This window comes from Triturus cristatus, chromosome 2_2 (genome assembly GCF_964204655.1).
Source record: "Triturus cristatus chromosome 2_2, aTriCri1.1, whole genome shotgun sequence".
NCBI classification, from domain to species: Eukaryota; Metazoa; Chordata; class Amphibia; order Caudata; family Salamandridae; genus Triturus; species Triturus cristatus.
In genome coordinates, this window is record NC_140582.1 from 474,059,257 (window position 1) to 474,077,780 (window position 18,524).

The following is an 18,524-nucleotide window of genomic DNA, read 5'->3' on the forward strand; positions in this document are numbered from 1 at the left end:
CCTGTGTCTGGGCACTGCTGGGAGGGCTCTGCACCCACCCCTCCTGTGTCTGGGCACTGCTGGGAGGACTCTGCATCCACCCCTCCTGTGTCTGGGCACTGCTGGGAGGACTCTGCACCCACCCCTCCTGTGTCTGGGCACTGCTGGGAGTGATAGGCACCCACCCTTCATATGTCTGGGCACTGCTGGGAGGACTCTGCACCCACCTCTCCTGTGTCTGGGCACTGCTGGAAGGACTCTGCACCCACCCCTCCTGTGTCTGGGCACTGCTGGGAGGACTCTGCACCCACCCCTCCTGTGTCTGGGCACTGCTGGGAGGACTCTGCACCCACCCCTCCTGTGTCTGGGCACTGCTGGGGCTGATGGCCACACACCCCTATGTGTCTGTCCACTGGCGTGGTACGACCCGTACCCACGCTCTTGAGGCGTGGGTCGAACCGTACCCCTACGGCACCCCAACAATGGCGGTACGGCCCGTACCCACGTCCCACAGGCATGGGTACGGGCCGTACCCCCATTGTTAGGGAGACGTAGGGGTACGGCCCGTACCCACGCCTTTAGTGCGTGGGTACGGGTCGTACCACGCCCACCCCTACGTCAACCCAACAATGGCGGTACGGCTGGTACCCACGTCCCAAAGGCATGGGTACGAGCCGTACCACCATTGTTGGGGTGACATAGGGGTATGGCCCGTACCCACACCTTAAGAGCGTGGGTACGGGTCGTACCACGCCCACCCCTACGTCACCCCAACAATGGCGGTATGGCTGGTACCCACGTCCCAAAGGCATGGGTACGAGCCGTACCGCCATTGTTGTGGTGACGTAGGGGTACGGCCCGTATCCACGCCTTTAGTGCGTGGGTAAGGGTCGTACCACGCACACCCCTACGTCACCCCAACAATGGCGGTACGGCCTGTACCCACGTCCCAAAGGCATGGGTACAAGCTGTACCGCCATTGTTGGGGTGCCGTAGGGGTACGGCCCGTACCCACGCCTTAAGAGAGTGGGTACGGGTCGTACCACGCCCACCCCTATGTCACCTCAACAATGGCGGTACGGCCCGTACCCACGTCCCAAAGTCATGGGTACGGGCCGTACCGCCATTGTTAGGGGGATGTAGGGGTATGGCCCGTACCCACGCCTTAAGAGCGTGGGTATGGGTCGTACCACGCCCACCCCTACGTCACCCCAACAATGGCGGTACGGTCCATACCCACGTCCCAAAGGCATGGGTACGGGCTGTACCACCATTGTTGGGGTGACGTAGGGGTGGGCGTGGTACGACCCGTACCCATGCTCTTAAGGCGTGGGTACGGTGCGTACAACAATTGTTGTGTTGCTGGTTCGCGTCCATGTCGACTTCCGTTGTGGCGGACGCAGGCCTTGGTGGAGACGCCCCCGCCCCCCGAAGTGACCATGCCCTGGGGGTCAGGTATGTACAGGGCATGTATGAATTTTGACTTGGGTGGGGGTTATGTTTCCTGCCCCCCCTTTGCCCCTGGGTGTTGTTCTGACCTTCTGCAGCGTCTGCGTCGGTTCCTGTACACCAGGTGCACTGCTATGAGGGCCGAGATGACACGTAGGTTGGGGTCCATGGCTGTCCGACGCGTACAGGTGCTCCTTCTGCGCGTCGTCCTGATTTCCCGGCAGTTTTTGGCTGCCGTAAAATATTATCCGTGCGGAGTGACGTGGGCACGAATCGTACTTGCTGGTTCGTGAAACGCTGCCTGACTCCGTCCGGATGTCACCTCCGCGGTGTCCCGGATCCTATTTGTATGTTATTTTTTGCCGGTCGGTGTCTTGTACGAATCGTACGGAAACGGTGTTTCTGTACGAATCGTACTTGCGGGTTTGTAAGGTTTTTTTCCCGGGTACGGGTCGGACGGAGAAAACGCTCCGTCCGACGATTCGTACCCGGTTTTTCCAGGATTGGAATCGACACCTATGTGTCCTCCATCAGCCAAATGATTTAACAAGGCAATTGAATAAGTAACACAATCATCTCGCGACTTTGATGCCACTAGCAAGTCGTCGATATATTGAACTAGAACTGAATATCTGGGCATTACTAGTGTCTCTAGACACTTTTTCAAAATTTGATGGACTTTCTGCATACCCTTGAGGAACTTGATTCCATACTAAAATACAGTCCTTAAACTTAAATGAAAAAAGATACTGGCTGTCTGGGTGCAAAGGAATGGAGAAAAATGCTTGGCATAAATCAATTACAGTAAACTATCCTGCATTCCATGGTATTTGATACAGAACTACTGCTGGATTTGGTAATATTTGGCAACAAGGCACAACGATCTTAATAATGTTTCATGAATCTTGCACTATCCGGTATTTTCCGCTAGGTTTCTTAATGCCAATTATAGGTGAACTACAAGGACTGCTCATTATTTCTTTTAAAATGCCTTGCTTAACCATTTGATCAATTTCTGCTGCAACACCTGCTTAAATTCAGGACTAATTTTGTATTGCCTAGTATTTGGGTAGACTGCACCTTCCTTTACAGTCACATTCAATGGGTCCACATTTGTCATTAACCCTACTTCTTTTCCAGTGAAATCCCACACCTCTGGATTCACCATCTGGTAAATCATCTTATGTCATAATTTCATACATCTTGTCTACTTCTGAGCCCTGTTTTGCCAGCATTAGTTTATAGACACCGTCTTCATCAGGGGTCTGAATTGCAACACCATCAGGTGTGCAAAAAATTGTGTAGTTCATTTTGCACAATAAGTCTCTTCCTAGCAAATTTCCTGGACTAGAATCTCACACTTCAAATGTGTTCATTTCTCTGAAATTCCCAATGCGCACCTCCATGGGTTCTGTGACTGGGGTTCTAATCTGTTTATTTGAAACGCCTACTACTTGGATGGCTTCTCCCGAGAGGGGTAGGTTTGGGATGTCTGCTGTTCTTACAGTAGAACAGGTAGCACCATTGTGCAATAAAAAGGTAATATATTTCCCTTCAACCTTCCCCATCAATATATGGACCTGACTGATCTACCGGTAAGGATGCGGCAAGTACGCTCTCCTCTTCCTCCTCCCTCAGGCTCAGTCATTGATCATCTCCATAAAGGTGACTGTCCTGCAAAAGAAACTGTGAAGTTACAAACTTTTTCTTACCAGTCTCTCATGGAAATGTGGTGTCCATACTGTACTTTGCTCTGTTCACAGAATTTGGCATAGGGGCAGTGGCAACTGACTCTGTTGATTAACAACCTTCTGCGATTGACTCATTATTACCTCCTTCTGTGTCTGTGCATTAAAATTTTGATTTCGGCCATTATTATTCTGGATATTTTTACATTCGTTTTTCCAATGTCCCAATTTTCCACACCCACGACAAGGAAATTTCTTCTTCGCTTCCACTCTACTCATTCACCCTCTTAGTTTTCCCCCATTATTATCATTCTGGCCCTGTCCTTTCGCTTGCTCATCATTCTGACTATTTAATTTAAGCTCTTGATGTTCTGCCAATTTCACTTGTGCCCACATTACCTTTTCTTACAACCTTTTAAGTCTATTCTCAATATCGTCTCCACAATATTTGGCATATTTTAGAATCTCATCAGCAGGTTTTCCCTGCCAGCACAACATGTGCTGTTGAATCATTTGTGAAATCTCTGGTCTTAACCCAGACACAAACCGATACAGAAAATGAGCCATACTTTTTACCTCCAATGTTCTCAAATCCGCTATACTGCTTGACTACCTATAAGAGGTGTTCATAATGAGCATGTACAGACTCATTTATGTCTTGGGTTGTTCTCTCTATCTATACCCAATCTGTTTCTTTTGGTGGAATTTTCCCTTTCAAGAAAGTGATCACCTGGTGATATTTCTTCATTACCTCTTCTAAAGGGTTCCCGTTTTTTCATCTCTTGGGTACTCATCACTAGGCCAAACAACTGTTATTTTACATTCTGTCCGTAAATCAGCAGGCACTACTATGTCAAAAAAACCATCCAAATCTTTAAAAAAAAACGTAGACAGTTTCACAAACCTCTCAACTTGCCTGTACCATTCAACTGGTTTTGCTTTTAACTTTGGAAAATAATTAGTAAATGACAAAATATCTTGTCGAGTCCACGGAACATGTACATATCCCCCTCCTGGAACTTCTCTCTTTGGGCATAATCTCATAAGCCTTCCTGTTTCTTTCAACAAGAATTCAGACGTTGTTCGACCTGCCTGTGCTTCTTCCTTTTTCCTCATCCACCTAGCTTTCCACTTGTCTAATTCTCCCCATTTTTGTTAAGATGGTCATTAATTCCTTGATCTGCAATTTTCTTCCGGATACATTCATGTTTTCCAAATCCTTATCAGTAAACTCTGCTCTATATGGTTTCTGTAATACCTTTGATCTCCCTATTTCAATACCCATTTCAGAGGCACGATTTGTCATTTTTTCATGAAATATTTTTGCATTTCTGGTGATACTTCTACAAATGAACAGTAACTCTTCTTCACTGTAAGTATTTAGTCTATCTAGTACCACGTTTCCAGCTATCATTTCTTCCAGTTCCACTTTCAACTTGTAAATATCTAAAATCTTTGGTTGTTGGTTCGGTTTGTTTATTCCCTATGCCCATCTCTCTAATTCTTTCGAGGATACTATTGTGGCACTTTTGGTTCCTGTAGAGGTTTCTAATCATATTTCTTTTGAACAGCTAAGTGTACTTCTTTTTGGGGTTTCATTTATCTGTCCTCTTATCAGCAAATCCATTAATGAAATTACCGAATCGCATTCACTGGCTTGATTGTCAATTATTATATTTTCTTTTCTAGGTTCGATTATGGGAGTGGTCATAACTGGTGGTTTGGGACAAATCACCTTATCCTCATACAATGAAACAACGGGACCTATAGTCACTGGTATAGTCAATGCTTCAGGGTGTGTATTGAATTGGGTTATGTTCTGTATTAATTCGTCTCTATTTTTATTTATCGCTTCTCTTTCCTTATCCTGACGTACCCTTCCATTCATTGAATCATGTATCACTTGTGGAACCAAAGGTATTCCCAAAACAGGGGCACTTGGGGTAGTTCTACTCAGTCCCTCCTGATATGGTGGAGGATTTTTCTTTAGGATGTCCTCCATATATTCATCTTCTGATGCGCCACAACCTTTCCTTGTTAAATGCTTAGTTTTCTCTGTACAATTGCTCCCTGACTGGTCCTCAGCCATTAATACAGGATGCAGTCCTTCCGTAATCATTGCTTGTCTCCATTGTTTCATCTGGTTTTCTCGTTAATCACGCATTTGTCTAGGGAAAAATCTTCTATAACTCCTACTACTCCTGGATCTGTCTGCGCTCAGATGAGTCAGTTTCCCATTCTTCTAATGCCTCATATTGTGTTAATCTGGGTCTAGGCTCTAATTCATTCATCCGCATTCTTAAATTGTGGAGGATTCTCCCATTGAACGTACCATTTCCTGGAAAAGCTAACACTCCAGCATTTTTAGTGTATTCAATCCAATTTTCTAACCTCACACAGGTATGGTAGCCCCTCTCCATCATCATAAATGAGGCAGGTGTCTTTGGCAGTGGGATAAGAATTCCCTCTCTAGTCTTAATGGGTTGATCATTTTTTTAAATAATTTTTAATTTTCTGCATAAACGACATTTTTCTCTTTTCTCCATACATTTTAGATGGTGATCTTTTTATATATTCATCTCTTGCGAATCCTAAATATCTCCTATCTGGCCGATTCCCTATTAATGTCAGATCGTATTTCCATATACAAACTCCACTGTCCAATACTATAATGGCTTCTATTTTTGAAAACCAATTAGATTCTTGCTCACACTCGGGGTTTCACCAATCCCTGCGCGGCTACTATTCTTTCATCCAATCAAGCTCAATCTTATGCAATTAGTTTAGCCAATACTAGTGCTGCCTTTTTGTGACGTCAGTATCACTCCTCACCACTGACCCCTCCTTTACAAATTTGTGTCAGTCACACACCCACTGTTTCAACCAATCCCAGAGCGGCCCTCTGTGACGTCAGTGCGATCCCGGCAACTGACCCTCCCTTCACAAGGTAACACGAAAAACTTATTTTCTTACAACTTTGCGTCAAATTATCATTAATAACAACGTAAAAACATTCGCTACTCTGTCTGTCCTGCTAAAACCAAAGGACAGATGATTTCTTTTGCTACGAGTAAGACCTACCGCTTACTCTACATACACTGCGAGTAAAACCTTCTGCTTACTCTTCACTCAAGCTCAGATGAACCTGTTACTCATTCTAGGTGATATAAGACTAACGTTTTACCAGCGAACTCTTTGCTATCAATCACTCTCCCTCTTACACAGAAAATAGTCCCTAAATTAACGCTGCCAGCCCTGCATAGCTTCTCAGTGCTACTCCAACAGATGAATAACCTCACTGCAGTGTGGCTTCCATTCACCACCCGCTATTCACTTCCTGGGAATTTCCAGACAACATAAAACAAAATACAAAACGGGTTTGTTAGAACATGAATTCACTAATCAATAATCACCAAACTAGTCAATAATAACCATAGCTCTGCTGGATCAGTTTTCTGGTAGCAGAAAACTGATCCAGTGGGTTACCAACCTAACGTACTCAAACACCATATACTCACCTGGGCCCATAAACACATACACATTCACATAGGCTAGTCAATACCGCTGGGGGTAAAAAATGTTAATGCTTTTATGAGATTAGTTACCTGTCAAAATTGTAACTAATCTTTCACTGATCAAAAAGTTCTTTCCTCTGGTCAATGGACCTATTAGTTGGAACTAGTTGATGGTGAAATGACATTAGAGGTATTTATATTCCTTACCATATTTGAAATAACCAAAGACTCGGGAGAAGTTTTAAATGTTTATCTAGTTAATTCCTGTGAGCCACACAAGAATACAGAACGAACTCCGTTTTCTCAAGGAGGAAAAATCAATTTTTTCAATAATCAGTCACCTATATTAGAATGAGGTTTCAACATGACAGTGCTCTGAAAAAAGAAGATAGAGAGAGCAGTACAATGACAGGTCCCCTGGGAAAGAGCAGGTGACAAAGACATCAGGACAAGTTTCAGGACAGGATTTAGGACAGGATAGATGGCCTCTTCTAGATCCGACGCCTGCGTCGCACCCCTCTCTAACACTATCTTCCTCCTCGATTGTTCCACAATCTTCTTCTAATTATTTGCTTTATTCCCTCCGTGATTCTTCCACGATGTTCTTCTAATTAATTGGCTCAAATTCTAAGTCTGCAAATCGAATCTTCTTCCGCATCCGTTCAGCTCTCGGACAGCATCCCAGTCTTTCTGCATCTCAGCATTACGAGCCGCAATCTCTAACAAACTAAAATACCTCAATTATACCTTTCTAATGGCATGCACCACCCACTAATGTTTCAATTTTATAAAACTCTTAATTCTGATTGGACCAGCAAGGGGGGATGTTCTTCACACCATGCTAAGTTTTAATAATTTTCTTTGGTTCTTTGTTTAATGTTCCCGCCCCTTATTTCTTATTCCCAAGCTTCATTTCCCACCCGTATTCACTTCTTTATCAGACAAATGTATACTTTTTTTTTTTTTTTTTTTTTTTTTATTGAGCAGAGCAAGAGGTAGATAACACAAGACATTACAGAGTACAATTAGCGTTCGTTACTTAAATAGTATGGCTTGGAAGTGTAAAGTACAATGAGAAAAAAACACTAATAAGAAATACGATATGCTTAGTGTATAGCAGCAAGAGTACATATATGTAAAACACCACTAAAGTGCAAGTGCTGAGCATTAATAATAACACTAATATTGGCAACTAATGATCAATATATAAGCATACATTTAGAAATTTCTATAAAGTGCTGAATACGTTCCTGAAGGAAAGCCATCTAAATAGTAGATCACTTCAGAAAAAAGTGCAATATACCAAATGCAAAATAGCAAAAATACAGTACTTTAAGCCATTTAAAGTGCAAGTGCAAGACAAGGTAGACTAAAAAAAAAATTGTAGTCAAAAGAATTCAACATCATGATACTCATGATAATCCGAATAAAAAGCGATACACCACATCCAATGTTTTAAAAACAATTGCCGAACAAAGTGCAAGTGTATTCTTAAGAGGGAGAGAAAGAAGAGAAGAGAAAAAAAAAAAAAAGGGTTAAGTCTTCTCCAGTTTTTCAAAAAACTTCCAATTTCGCTCATATTTTTTTACAGCTCCAACCCTCTTAGCATAAGCCTCCTCAAATTTTTTAACCCTTTTCATTTTATTAATCCATTTCAAGTGGGAGGGGGCTGCATTTGATCTCCAATTTTGCAAAATTAAAGAGCGAGCAACCGCACAGGCAATAAAAATAAAAATTCTTTCTGGATTAGACAATTGTAAATCTCCCTTGCAACAACCGAATAGAGCAGTCTCAGCTGCAATCGGAATAGTGTTCCCGATTGCGCGCTCGATGTCGGAAAAGATTGCTTCCCAAAAAGACCTCAGCCCGGGGCATACAAAAAAGGTATGGTGCCATCCGCCTTCCCCAGGTTTGGCGCATCGAAAATACCTGTCTTCTACATCTGGAAACCTTTTGCTTAAAGTAGAGGGTGTCAAATAGGCCAGCCACCTAGAGAGAAAGGCCATCCTCTTGTAGTTTGCAGCACGAAGTGCTCTGCCACCAGAGTGGCTGACCCACTCCCACTCCCTTTCGGACAAGCTGCAGTCAGTTTCCCGGAGTATTTTTTCCAGATGTTTCTGGATTATAGGAGGATGCAGTTGTTTATGGATGAGCTTGTACCAGTTACCAATCCCTCGAAGTTTAGCTCCATAAAGTGCAGTTGACAGCTGGTTGGGAGATTCATTTATACCTCCATAGCTTCTAAACCAGGAGACTAAGCGGAGATATTCAAAATAGGCCGGTTTCCGACGAGCCCCTACCCTGGCCAATATTTCCTGCCAGGAAATTGGTCTATTCTGTATTATAAAATGTCTCAATTGGGTTAAGCCGGAGTTTTCCCATAAAATATTATGACCAGCTTGTAACTGGAGACCGAGGCCGGCGCATTCTTTTAATTTGAGATATAGAAAACCCGTCAAATTCATGCCCCTAAAAATTGCCTGTAGTCTAAAAAGGAAGTCCTTTAAAATGTTATATCGACTTTTCATTGGAAGTTTGGCAGTCTTTAAAAACACTGGAGTGGATGAACCGATTTCTGACAACATTCTATTGATAAAAAAAGTATCTCTGCAGGAACTTGATCCTAACAGTCTTGATACAAGGTCAAGGAGGGCGGCTTCATAGTAAGATTTAATGTGTGGAGTGCAAGTCCCCCCTGATCTATTGGTAGTTGAAGGATATTCAATTTAACTCGGGGGGCTTTCTTCTCCCATATGAATTGCCTAAAAAGCATATCTATTTCCCTAAAAAATACCTGGTTAATTTTAATAGGGACGTTCGTGAATAAAAAGATCAAAAGGGGAAGTATCGACATTTTAATCAAAGATACACGCCCTACTATCGATAATGGAAGAAGTGACCATTGATCCAGTAATTTCGTTACTTTTGTCTTCATTCTTAAATAATTTAAATCATAAAGTTGGGAAAACTGTGAGGAGACATAGATCCCGAGATATCTTATAGGGTTGGTCCTGGCTGCCTGTGATTTTAAGGAATTAGGGAAGGGATCGATATCCGTGTTCAAGGCAAGAACTTCAGTTTTATTTGCATTGATTCTGTAGCCACCTATCTTTTCAAATTGAGAGAATTCACCCAAGACCTCCTCGAAGTTAGACCTATTAGGGGCCAAATATAAAATAATATCATCGGCAAACAACTTAAGTTTAGACATATCTGGGATAGGGGGATGAATAGCAGCATTATTACGGATACTTAAAACCAGGGGTTCTATAAAGAAGGTAAAAAGTAGAGGGGAAAGTGGGCAGCCTTGTCTCGTTCCCCGCTTAATTCGTATCATTCCTGCACAGGTAGCATTTATTACGAGTTTGGCTGTAGCATCCTGATAGATATTGTTTAGCATTCCTACCACCTTAGAGGGGAACCCAAATTGACCTAGAGTAAAAAATAAAGTCTTCCAATTTACAAGATCGAAAGCCTTTTCCGCGTCGACCATTATGATACTAGCGGGGATATGGTTTATATTGATATACTCTAATGCCTGTATTAAGAATTGGGTATTGGCAGCCATTGATCTACCCGCAATAAAGCCCGTTTGATCTCTATGGATGACCTCCTGAGCAGCTGGTAGTAAGCGATCAGCCCAGACCTTCATAAAAAGTTTATAATCAGAATTTAAAAGACTTATAGGCCGGTATGAATTCATGTCATCAGGATTTTTATCTTTTTTAACGAATGAAATTATGATCGATTCTTTGAATTCGCACGGGACCTGGCCTCCTTCTTTTATAAAATTAAACAGGTTTCTCAGGGGAACAAGTAGCTCCTCTGCAAACACTTTGAAGAACTCGATCGGAAAGCCATCTTGCCCACAAGCTTTTGATCCTGGGGTTGATTTAATGGCTGCCAAGATTTCGCCTCCCTCCACTTGACTTTCGAGCTTGAGAGCCCGTTCTGTGGATATCTGAGGGAGAACTAGAGTTGAAAAATATTCTTCGATTGAATTATTCTGTATTTTGTACTCAGTGGAATAAAGTCGGGTATAGTGATCCTGAAAAAGTTGGGCAATTCTAGAGCTATCGACTATTTCCCGACCAGTAGAGGGATCTGATATTTTTGTTATTGAGGCTGATTCCTGTTTTTTTCTTGTGGAGTTTGCCAGGAGTCTGCCGATCAGCTGACTCTCCTTGTAAACCCTCTGTTGGAAGAGTTGGGAGTTACAAACCTCTTCGAGGGTAAAAAAATCTTTCAATGCTGTTTTAGCTTGGAGATATTCGTTGGGAAGAGACTGTAGTTGAAGGGCGTACTCCTGCTCCATATCTAGCTGTAATTGAGCTATCTTATTCCTTCGATCTTTAGATTGGGCGGTTGTATATGCAATTATCATACCCCGGGCTGTCGATTTAAATCCGCCCCAAACAGAGAAGGGAGAAGCAGTGTTTTCGTTTATCCGGAAGAATTCCCCAATCCAAATCCTGAAACCTCTTACCCATTCCTCATTCTGCAAAAGAAGGCGATCCAGCTACCACCTGGGTCTCTCCCTATTTGCTTCATGGATTTTAATTTCCAAAGTGATATAGGCATGGTCAGAGAAAGGATTGCAACCTATGCCTATTTCAAAGATCTGAAGAGACCTGGAACTAAGGAAAAAGTCTATTCTAGATGCCGTATGGAAGCGATGAGAATAGAAAGTAAAAAATTCTTTCTCTGGATTCCTATCCCTCCAGCTATCAACCAATTGGAAGCTCTCAATAATAGTCTCCAAGGCTTTTTTAGTGTTCGGTTTCAATTGACCCCTCTGTTTGTTTGTCGTGTCTTTACTTGGATCCAGTATAAAATTAAAATCTCCTCCGAGTATTATCTGTCCCGGAGCACCAGATAATAAATTGTAGACTTGAATCAGTGGTCCCTCATCATCGACTATAGGGCCATAGTAGTTAACCAGATTGAGCCTCTTCCCAAACAGCTTTACTGCGACCCAAATCCATCTCCCCTTCGAATCTCTCTGAACTTCTATAACCTCCCAGGGAAATTTATTAGAAAGATAGATTGCAACACTCCTAGCTGCAAAACCTGAGGATGCAAAAAAAACTTTCGAGAAGGTTCTGGGTATAAACAATTTGGGGGAGTTGGATTTTAAATGGGTTTCTTGAAGAAACAGATTTTGGGGTTGTAGTGAAGCTAGCCATCTGATTAAGGCGCCGTATTTTTTTTAATTCAATATACCGTTAACATTGGCCGATAGAATCTTGCATTTGTTGGACTCCCTAACCATCTATGCGTCTAATTATGACCAAATCTCTACCTTGTCTGGCTATAGAAATCCTAATTGTAGCCTTACTCAAAAAAACCTCTTGCTCTGTTTTTTCCCTCTTTGCCAAAAATGAATACAGAACGCCCACTATCCCACCCACCCCAAAGGAAAAAAGAACCCCCCACCCTACAATGTGGATGATCCCTACGGACCCCGCTAACCACATTTCTCCCACCCTACAAAAGCCCTGGGGTGTCTTGACCCTACACCCTTAGTGACCTACATCCCCACGCCCATCCCAACCCTGCCTATAAATTATGGATCATAACGGGGTTTTTTATCAAATAAATTTAAACTCCCCTTGAGATTTCCTTTAGCAAAGCCTGGGCCTCGTCCAGATCTGAAAACAAAAAGAACTTGCCCTTGACAAGGACTTTTAGTTTGGACTGTTGTGCGATAGAGGCTTGGGCACCATATGTTTTAAAGAGCTGTAAGAGCTTAACAAATTATTTTCTTTTACGAGCAGCAGAGGCACTCATGTCAGAAAAAATTTGACACTTGGTTGTAGCATTTAAGGAAAACTGCCTCTGCTGAATTGCTCTTGTTAAGATTCTCTCTTTTACTCGGAAGTCCATAAAGTTCACCAGAATTGTTCGTGGAATTGGAGAGTTCGGAAAAGGTTGTGCTGGTACTCGGTGAGCCCTTGCGATAGAGAGGTCTCCTTCAAATTCCGGGAGAACAGATTGTTTAATAAAAGATTCCACCCATTGCATAGGCTGAGACTGTTCAATTCCCTCTGGAACTCCAACTATCCGCAAGTTTGACCTTCGTGAGTGATTTTCAAGCTCCTCAAGCTTGTTTTCGAGATGTCTCTCTTTAATCGTAGCTGCTTTCATCTCTTTGGACACCGAGGTAATCTGATCCTCAAGAAGAGAGACTCTGGCTTCTGCTTCCTGGAGTCTGATGGGGAAGCCCTGCATCACCTCTTCGATTTTCCCCAATCGTTGGTGCAATGAGGCGTCTCAATTTTCTGGGCCCTCTTCATTTCGCGAATTTCCTCTATAATCAGATTAAGAAGGTCTTTGATGTCTAATTGTCTTGCATCGCTGTTCTCACATTTCTCAAAGCTTAAGATGGAATTAAGCTGAGCAGCTGTGGACTCGGTGGCTTTGGGGGATGTAATCGGAGATGAGGTCTCCCCTTGAGCTGAGACCGCTATTGGTACTGATACTAACGCGGGGACAGGAGCTACAAATGGATTTTCTGGCCCAAAGGAGTCGGAGTGTGGGGCAATTGCTGTTGGTAAGCCTCCATTTGATTTTTCAACAGCTGTTGGAGTCGGCGTCTCGCGGCCCGTATGTATTTTATTAACCTGGTTTAGGTTTTGATCTTTTTCTTGTGCACGATTCGGCTTTTGTTCTCTTTTTTGCGCTTGAGCGGGAGCCAAGTCCCCCCCTGCTATTAAGCGATACTCTGGAGATAGCTCCTGTCTTGCGGGTAGGATGCCTAATGGTTCCGTTGTCTGGCCCCAGTCCGTTGAACTGCTTTTGGTTGTGGTCCTTATTGGTGGACTAGGGTTGGAGACTGGTGATGGCAAGGTTGCTTTTTTGAAAAATAGCGGAAATTGCTTAGAAAGGCTGTTTTTATCATTGGGAACATCTGCGACTGTACCTGCGCTACCGAGCTCACTGGACTGCTGAAGTTCGTCTGCCCTATGAAGCTCCTGGGGTTCCTTAGTTCTTAACAATGTCTCCGGAGTGAGCTCCTCTTCAGAGCTCTCGAAAGTGCTGTCTTGGGATGGAGTACGTGCCGGCTCGTCATCCTTTTGGGGCAGGCTGGCGGTTTGCCTTGCTTCCTTCACTTGGGCTAAGCGAGTTTGAATTTTTTTTTGACGGGCTGTGTTGTCGTTTTTAACTGCCCCGCTGTTTTTTAGAGGTTTGCCCATATTTTTTGCCAAGCAGAAATATCTTGAAGTCAGATCTTGCTAAGCCTTAGCAAAGAAACGGTGTTGTAAGGCGTTTTAAAAGCGTTCTGATAGCGAATACAGGCAAATATTGGCAAAAAAGGGCAAAGGCTAAATCATATAATTACAGATAGTATTTGTAGTTATAATATAACGCCAATGCCAGTATAGTGCAGTCCAAGTGAAGTGCTCCAAAACGCATTTAGCAAAGGCAGGTCATTACTCACTCAGACACTCCTTCCGTCTTGATATCTAAGCTGGTGTGGCTCTAAAACGGTGCAAACAACTCCTGGCTCGAAGCTCCTGACTCCTGTCTCGTGTCTCCTATCTCGAGCGCCGCCCTCACTGCCGTTAATTTCAGCATACAGGTCTCCCCTGCCTCATGCACTCGACAGCTCTGAGCTCCGGTTTCACCCGAGGAACGCCTGCATCAGCCTCGCTCTCCCAGGTTGCAGCAGCACTCCGGAGGCCCCCGGACGATGTCAGCACTTTGGATCAAAGAAACGAGGAGAAGCGAAGAGAGACACCGCTAACGCCGCTCACGAGTCGCCATTACCGGAGTTGGGCGTGGGGACTTTCGGACACCTGACTAGCCGGAGGCGGGGCACTCCGCTGTCAGCATCGCCTACATGTATACTTTTGATATTCATTTCCATTCAGCTCTCAGGATGTCCATCAAGTTCCCAGGCCATGTAGCGATGATGGCCTTGGACTGGTTTCAAGTACTACATCACGGCTTCCTGACTTGTCATTACTGCGCATCTGTATGGGACACGTGTAGTGCAGGCTTCACCCTCTCTCAGAGGCCCAAATCCGAACTAGTAGCGAGGTCAAAAAGAAACATATTAATTTGAGAATAAAATTATTTCACTGTACACCACCTATCTCTACTCTAATCCCAACCTCGGGTACTCAAACACCATATACTCACCTGGGCCCATAAACACACACACATTCACATAGGCTAGTAAATACCACCCCTAATAATTTTACATGATAGACTATAGGGAATACTATTCCAAAATAGCAACTTTCATACCATCGTACAGTCAGCCTAAAATAAGCTTTATTCCCGCACACATAATAAACTCCAGGAAATACTGGATCTGTTCCCCCTTTGAGTCCCCATCCTCCAATAACCAAAAAGTTATGTTCACATTCACTGGAACCAATAAATACATTGTTATAGTCAGTCTTGAATCTGTGGAGGCAGATCTTCCCTTTCTTTTCAAAATCTAGGGACATGGCAGCATGAGTCTTGCCAGCTGTATACATTTCCTCTTTCTCAGCCCATTAAGGAATCTGAGGTTTCTTTTCAGAAGCCTTTCTTTGGAAGTCCTGTCTCCTTTCCTCTACTAAATTCAGAAATACCTTTTCTTCTTCATATAATGAACATGTTAGATTGTTTCTGTGTGCTTCTGCTATATCTATTGCTTTCATAGTTAAGAAATATTAACCCATAAACTGTGCATCTTCTGTACTAAGAACTGGATTTGTATTCTTGCGAATAGGAACCTCTGAAAAAATCACATCTACATTTGAAAAATAATATTGTAATTTTCTTGTTCTATAAAATAAACTAGTTAATATACTACATGAAATACCATATGTTAATGGTAAATGGTGCTAGGTAATACCTTCCGCTACTGATGCTGGTAATTGCATACATACATAACAATCACTAACCTCTATAGTGTCTGCATACTGAACCTATAGCTTTGTGAATACATTTAAAGCAGTGTCATTATTTGTCACAGTGTGATGTAAATCTACCTCATCAGGTGCTTCTGATTCTATTCTATTTCCCTTAAGGTTAGCCACCCTTTCATTAGCATCTGTGTTATTTTTCTTTTCTTTTAACATAAAATATGGGATCGCTATTGTTAATACTAACCAGAATATGAGTACTAAAAATATGCTACAAAAACATATTCTACAACATTTCTTTATACAATTTTGTTTTGGTCTCCCAGCAACTCTATTATCCACCATTTTTATTTAAGAATATTTCGCTTCTTTCTTTACTTTACTTTGTGAAATATTATATATTTAATTTTCAAGGGGGTCTCACTTCTCCTTCGTCAATCTGTTCAACATTTCCTCATTCAAATCTAGATTCTCAAATTCTTCAAGAATCACATAAATCCATTCAGGACCTTTGAATTTATTGTTCAAAATTCTCAATCTTTGACTCCTTTGCCTGGCTTTTCCAGTCAATTCCCCAGACTGACTAGAGATTCCATTTACTTGCTCAGGCTCTTTACTTATTGTTTTTAAGAGATACTTTAATCTTTTGACACCACCTGGCCAATTATTACCTTTTCTGACCCTTTTGGCTTGTACTGCACTTTCACTTTCCTCGTCTCGTTCAAGTATTCTTTTATTTTCGTTATGTTGTGGCACAATTTCATTATCTTCGTCTTCAGAGTCCCTCTCTATCTGTCCTTGTTCAGGGCTTATTTTTGTGTGGACATCTGCCTGAACGTGTTCTTCTTCCTCTGTCTGGTCCTGTTCAGGTCTTATTTCGGCTTCAGCTTCCTCTTCTTGAACTTGTTCTTCTTTCCCCAACTGGTCCTGCTCAGGTATTACCGCACTTTGGGGCATATCAACAAGGGCTTTATCTCTGCTTTTTTGGCTTTAAAAGCCAAAAAAGCAGAGATAAAACTAGCACTCTATCAACAACAGGGTGCTAACACGCAAATTTGCATGTTAGCACCCTTTTACTCTACGCTTCCCCTTGCATCTCTAATGAGATGCAAAGGGGGCGTTCCAGAGTAAAATAATAGGGGAAATGTCGCTAAGCAACATTTCTCCTATTATCAAGAATGTCGCTAACCCTGTTAGAGACAAAAAAAGCAGCGCTAACCGCGGTTAACGCTGCTTTTTTACGTCTGCTAATTTTCCGACTTAGCCATGATATCCTATGGAAGGAGGATATCATGGCTAAGTTTTCCTGTCCCTATCAACAAGGTAACGTGTGATTATCGCTGGGTTTCTAGCGATAATCTCACGTTAGCCTGTTAGCGTGTACATTTTTATCGCTATTGAGATAAGCGTTGCTAATAGCACGCTATCTCAGCGATAAAAATTCACGCTAGCCGGCGATAATTATCCTCACGCTAAGAGCGCTGAGCGATAATTATCGCCGGTTGTTGTTGATATGCCCCATAGCTTTTCTGCAGCCTGAACATGTTCTTCTAAGCCTATCTGTCCCTCCTCAGAATCGTGAATGTGTTGATTCACCTCTGTCTGAGTATATTTTTCTATCCTTCTCTGGTCCTGCTCAGGGTCTCCAACAGTTTTATTCACCCTTTCCTGTGGTTGTTGTTCTACACCTGTCTGATCCTCTCTATCTTCTTGTCTTTCTAATCTGGTTCTGCTTCTTGTTTTAATAATCACCTCAGGTATGTCAACCACTGGTATCCAGTCTTCCTGACTTGTGCTCGGTTGTTCTTGAACACCTACTTCAGAATCTGTTATTCTAGATTCTTCAGCCGTGCAACCTTCCTCGTCCTCAACTGCTTGTGTCAGTTGTGGTTCCTCTTCCTCGGAAGCTGGTACCTTTTGGTATGACTAGCATGAATCCAGTTAGCCAACCCTGCACATTTCACTGCTGTCATTGTAACCAGTAGGACCTGTGGCGGCTTTTCCTACCTGGGTGATAGGTACGACTCTCGAGTGTGATTCTTCACTACCACCCAGTCTCCGGAATTCAGATCATGTGCTTGATCCGGCTGCCTGGCAACTGCATCTTCTCCAACCTGGGGAGAGACAGAACGCACTAGATCAGCCAATCCTTTACAATAAACTAGTACCAGATCATCAATAATACTCAACGGTTTGTGTCCTGGTATAAATGCTAATCTCATTGCTCCTCACATGAGAATTTCATGGGGACTCAATCCTGTGTTTCAGGAATGTTTCTGAGTCCCATCAGAACAAGAGGTAATGCATCTGGCCAACTCAGTGTTGTGGACGCACATACTTTTGCCAGTCCGGATTTGTTTGTGCCATTCATTTGTTCTACCAATCCAGAAGCCTCTGGGCGATATGCATAGTGCAGTTTTTGTTAAATTTTAAATGCTTCACAGATTAACCGAATTATTTCATTATTAAAGTGAGATCCTCTATCTGATTCCACAGTTACTGGAAAACCAAACCGCAGAATTAGCTCCCTCAACAGCATTCTGGCAACTGTTATTCTGTCATTTCTTTTAGTAGGGTATGCCTCTACCCATCGTGAGAATCAACAAACTATGACAAGGATGTACTTCTATCCCCTGCATGGTGGTAATTGGATAAAGTCTATCTGCAACCTCACAAATGGTCCTTCTGCTTTTCCAATTCTTCCCCAACTAACCACTCTTTTCCTGCCTGGGTTTATTTGTTCACAAGTTAAACATCTCTGGCATAGACTCTCTGCAACAGCCCTAAACCTCGGATTATACCAATCATGTCTAAAGAGCCTGATCATGGCGTCCCTGCCTACGTGTGTGTCTTCATGATACATTCGAGCCATTTGAGAGAGTAAACAATTTGGCATTACTGGTCTGCCATCTTGGTAAATCCACACGTCATCCTCTGCTCTCCTTTGACACACTGTTTTTATCTAGTCCTCCTTTTCCCTCATTTGTACCCCATCCTGCAATTGTCTCACCTCATCCCATGTTTCTAGTGCT